Genomic DNA, 6,164 nt, shown 5'->3' with positions numbered 1-6,164 from the left:
TGTGAAGCACACTCTACCCAGCCAAACAGATGTCATGGTGTGGTTAAAAAAGAGGTTGGGATATGGAGACATAATCAGGGATTACTGTGAAATGAGTCATATTTTCTAAACGACCAGTCGTTGTCACTAAGTTATAGAGCTCCGTAATGTTAAGTGAATATACAATACAAACCACACCTTTTGCAAATGTGTCTCTAACATATTATCATGAAGATGATTTTTGGTTTTGAAGTTTTATGATGTAACTCAGAGGTTTTAATTTCCATATGAATTATCATGATGAGATGAAGTACTGACAATACATCAGAAAAAAATGTGAATAAATGAGAGTTCAGTGTACATATGGTCCCTCCAACAAGCCTGGATACAAACATGTTTCCTGCTAGTGGGACAGAAACAAATTGAGTATATAAACCTTCAAACATTCAAACTCATTGCGCTTTAAAAACATAAAGGACCTGCTGGTAATTATTCTGTGTATATTTCCTTGATAAAGATGTTGAACAAGTGTCACGTATCAGAAATGTCCATAGCGTTTCATTGCTCCTCACAGCAGAATGATAGGCTCACTTCAAGTTTGTGATTGATATAAATGCTAGCCCAGCATTGCAGGCAGAATATGTGTTTTTTGCAATAAGCAATATAATGACCGAGACAGATATGTTATCTTTGTTCAAGTCTCATTTCTTATCAAGTCTCATGATAAATCATTATATTGACAGAGGATAAATGACATATTCGTCAGTTTTATTTCATTGACATGTATTTGCATTTATGTAAAGTCAAATTCAGAGATGTTTATCCCAAATAACACATATTAAGAATTATTACAACGCGAGGCCATTTGCCTCCCAAAACACTAGCGGAGTAAAGCGTCCTGTTCAAGGGTAAAACCCACAGATGTTATGACGGCAGTGTAGATCAACACAGTAAACTTATTGTGATCCTTCAAATCAGCCAACACATTGAAGAATCTAAATTTAGCAAAACCCAAAGCACCTCTATGGTAACAAAGAATAACTTCTCCCGCCAAAAAACCCCAACCTTCTATGTTGGTGTTTAAGAGGCCAATTTACAGGCCAATATTCCACCGCATTTATTTTCTAAAATCATTGAAAAGATGCTGGTTGTCAGCTATGCCACAAACTCTGCCAAAATTCTTTATTAGATTCTTTTTCAGTCAGTTTGTAGAGCTCATCGTAGCACAGAGGCAGCTCTGGCCAAAGTTACTAATAATCTTCTCGTGGCCTCAGACAAAGGACTGGTCTCTGTTCTTGTCCTGTTAGATCTCAGTGTTGCACTTGATACTATTGATTATAACTTCCTTACTTAAATATATTCCTTTACATCAAGCAAGTGACCATATAGTAAAACATTTTTTTAATGTTTTAAAATATGTACAGTGTTATATTATTTAAGTAAATTTTGACAGTTTACTTGACCACCATTGTCATATATATATATATATATTTTTTTTTTAACCGTGTCAGGATTAAATTACATAGATTACAAATAAATGGCTTTGTTGTGTGACAATGTAATCCCCAAAAAGTTGCCCTGTGCAACTACTACAAAAAAGTTCCCATTGGCAAGTGGTCACTGAGCTTAAAGTGTTAGAGTGTTATCAACAGAGATACAGAGAGACTGGAAGAGTCACAGAAAGGCATGCAAGGGGACGTTCTTTGGCCACATCCAACACTGATGACCGCTTCATTGTGAACAGTGCCCTCTGGTACCCCTAGGTAAATGCCACTCAAGTCCAAGGATAACATATAACGTATAACAGAAGCAAGAGGCACCAGCGTGTAACGTCAGACCATTCGCAGCCACTTACAACAGCATGGTCTGCATGTGAGATGACCTGCAAAGGTACCTGACCACACCACCAGGCACAGTATAGTCTTGCATGGGCCAGGGAGCATTTACACTGGATAGGGATCCTCATGGATGACAATGCCCCAGCTCATCGATGTTGTATCACCAGGGAAAAGCTGCTGGATGCTGGGATGCCTCAAAGGGAGAGGCATGCATATTCTTTCCGGACATTAATACTGTAGGAATTCTCTGGGATCAGCTGAGCAGTCCTGATGAGGGTCATAACTCTGCATCACAGAACCTCAGGAACAGTTGTTCAAGAAGACTGAGAATAAGCATAACATTTGATTCTTAAAGACCAATGAAAAGTTACTGTGCAATTAACATTTTTGGTTGTGGTATACCCACCACTGTTGTTAGCTTTGTTTCAATACATTTTTTTAATGAAATAATTGGAATTGCATTCTTTTTGCATTAACTTTTTACATTTTCCATGAGTTTCATCTGATTGTTGAATATCCCTAACTTGTTTTAGTAGTGTATATAAAACTGAGTGAGGAACAATGACTTGCTGATAATACCAGGGGGGAATGAAAGGGTAGCTACAGGTACTAGATCTTGTTTCTAACAAAGTGCTCAAAAACTTGAAATTTATGATATTAAATGCTAGTTTTGGCTTGATTTATCTTTAGCAGTCTAAATCACATTTTGTTTAGAATGAAGTTGGTGAAAGGCATAGTTCTGCATTTAAATGAATGAACAGTTGAAACTATTTAATAGCAATATATAATTAGTTTTTGTTTTTGACTAGTTGATAGCAGTTGATGAGAGCATCGTGCTAGTTTGTGGTTCAGCAAAGCTGTTTTCCAGCTTTGTTTATCGTTCATGCTGCCGGTTTTCCCACCAGAATACTTTGCGAGACTCTAGATTATAAATGTTGTGTGTTTTCGATGAGCTGCTGTGATTAGGATGGGAAGTCTATGTGACCAAAGCACACGTCTGCACTCAACCAGTTTCTTCTCCGAGTGCATGAATGCATAAGTTTTCTATTGGTATCCACCCACCACCCAGACACCGGATGGATGGATGGATGGATGGATGGATGGATGGATGGATGGATGGATGGATGGATGGATGGATGGAACATTCCAGTAATTAAGTCATTGGGTATTGTCCTTTTATGTGTGTTTTAAAAGCATGGTAGGCGACTTGGGTAAAATTTACAAAATATTTTGATTAACAGATAATACCTTTTAGTTTATTTCATTCACCTCCTGCTGTAGTTATTTTTATATTATTACAGTATTTGTTTACTTTAATATTTCTACTTTGATATAGTTTGTTTAGTGTTGCAGTGACAAGCTCTCATTCCTTAGATCAAGAATATTCCCGTTTGTTCCTTGCATGTGTGAGTTGGATCCAGACAGTCCAGCTCATCCTCCATGTCTATCAGGTGAATTGGTGTCTCAGTTGACTGCAGGAGTGAGGGTGTAGAATTGTTTGTCTCTGTGACTGTGAACATACCATACAGTACCCTGCCTGCCGGCTGCCACCCATACACAGATAGACTCCAGTCTGCTGCAATCCCAAATTGGATAAAATTATGTAGAAGTTGAATTGATCGTGAGGCTGTGAGATATTTTCCACTTGGAAATTAAAATAAATGTATCCTCTTGAAGACACAATTGAACATAGCCAGTTAAAAAGTAAGTGTTACTAGAATAGGCTTTTCACACGAATACATTGTACTTTCACATTTCTATAATAACAGTACTTTCACTTGTTAATAAAGTACAATTTACCAAAACCACATCTGCCCTGGATGCAGAAAAATGTCCCCCAAAAAAATCCTCACATTTCATATTCTCAATGTAATAACCTAAAATAAAACATGAAGAGATGTTATTCCAGCTGCAGCGCTACCTCCCAAAGACACTTCCAAAAGGAGTAACCCATTTCTGTGGCATGTTCTCTTTTTTTCCATATGACTGCACTGAAGCACAATCTCTGCCCTACATATAAAGCAAAAGAAGAACAGCAGAAGTCCTATTGCTTTCTGTGGCAGTAGCTATTCATCTCTTACACTTACTGAATGAATGGTGCCATGTTAGTGAATAGTTGAAAAGTGTAATTCAGTTTCTTCAATATTTTCCACAGCTCAAGTATGTTTTCTTTTACTGCTGCTCAGCCACAGAAAGGCTGCAGAGCAGCCCAGACGACCCATGAAGAATTTATCCAAGGATGGAAGTTATTACTTTCTTCCTTCGAGCAGCAGGGCATAATAAAGAGGATTGAGGAGAAACTTCAACTTAGTGTTATAGATGTAAAGCTTAAAATATATAATCATTAGTTCTTCACAGGATTCAAGACTTCAGTAGAACAAGACGTCCTCATTGTGAGTGAATTCCTGGGCCCTCAGGGTGAAAACATACCTCATGACTCACCTACACAGGACACCACTTGGTCGGTGGTGACACACACACACACACACACACACACACACACACACACACACACACACACACACACACACACACACACACACACACACACACACACACACACACACACACACACACACACACACACCTCTCCTTTGTAACTTTTTGTCTGCACAAGCCTAACGAGCATGTTTCCTGTGTGTCGTTGAGCTCCTGCGCTGCTGCAATGACATCATGACCCACCTTCCTTCATTGCCTTCTTTTCCTGGGCAGTTCACACATGTTTGGATCATTGCCAAGCAATTTGAGTGACTGTGTGTCAAAACATCACTGTTGTTTGCAAGTTAAAAACACCAATATTGATGAGGTAAAATCATGTTCAAATGCACAAAGTAGTCTAGTTTCACTTGAGAGTGCACACCTTTCACTGTTTGGCCATCTGTTAAGTTTAACATCATCAAATCATTTGTGAGCATGCCTGTGTATGTGCACTCTCCCACAGCCTTGATGAATGTCTTGTGATTGGCTTGAATTTGTTAAACTTAAATCAACATGACAAGCTCATCTGGTTTTTGATTCATCCCAATTGTTTCCACCACCTTCACAAATATACTCAACAATAAGCTCATCATGTCAGTGTGCTGGCAAAGAATAGTCTTCTGGCTGCCTGGAGACTAGAAATGAAGCTCAGTTTCAGTTTGTGACATTTAGATATGTGCACAGATTCAGGAATTTAATTACTTACATATGAAGTGGTAAGATCATGGGATATATGTTGCTGCATGCCGCATGTCAAAAGGCCAAAGTTAGATTATCAAAACATTCAGTAATCTGACCTTTTATTTAATACTTCAACCAGACAATAAACTCAAGTTTTTGAATACTTAGACATAAACCTGCTCACTCCGAGCTGAGTATGATATTTGAAAATACCAATCATTAAATGAATTCATGATCAATAACATTGTTGTGCTTTATATCTAAAAGAGATTTTAAATATAACATTTAAATATGTTACCAATAACCCTGAGCTGAACTTATTTTTTTCCTTAAATTGAAAACAGCAGACAAAATAAGCCTGGCTGGCTACAGTGAGTGATGGTGATGACCTAATCCTGACGTGGTGATGACACACCAGCTGCTTTAACGCTGACCCACAGTTCATCTGTTCAGCTCAGTGTTCTGCAAAGACCTTATTAGGACAATCACACTCATGACTCTTTCACTATCTTAATAACTGACAGACAAATGGACATTTCAAGCGGAAGATGTTGGGAGATGAGGCTTCCAATGATCTTTGTATGATCTGCAGGACGGTGAACGCCATCATCACCAATTCACACTTCCTCCTAGTTCCTAATGCCACTCCCTTATTTCCTGTCTCCTCCCATGCTTTAATTCCTGATGCTCTTTTCCAACTTCACCGTCTTCCCTGCTGCCTTCACATTGTGTCTTTCCCATTACTTTGTTTTCCTGCATTGCATGACCGTGTTTTCACCTCCTGTTGAGCACAGAGGTCAGCGAGAATCTCAGTGTAACACATCTGGCCATTGAGTCCAAAAAGAAAAGTGTGTGTGCATGTGTGTGTGTGTGTGTGTGTGTGTGTGTGTGTGTGTGGGTGTGTGTGTGTGTGTGTGTGTGTGTGGGTGTGTGTAAATGGGCGTGACTGACTGAAACAGACTGTGAGAGAGGACGAGGACAACCCAGCCTCTGGCTCCAGACTCAGAGATTGGAAAACCCTCCCACAGGAAGCCAGTGCTACACTCCACATGGCCTTTTAAGGTAAAAAACTCCCCAAAACTGGTCTCACTTGGGAATGAGGCTAAGATACAGACTCATTTAAAGCTGCAAACTCAGAGGAAGAAGGCTGTGCGTGTTCAGAAGGTCTTCATAAAAACTCAACACAAA

Source organism: Lipophrys pholis (genome assembly GCF_963383615.2).
Source record: "Lipophrys pholis genome assembly, chromosome: 10".
NCBI classification, from domain to species: Eukaryota; Metazoa; Chordata; class Actinopteri; order Blenniiformes; family Blenniidae; genus Lipophrys; species Lipophrys pholis.
The sequence above is the reverse complement of the archived record's forward strand: the minus strand, read 5'-3'. Positions refer to the sequence as shown.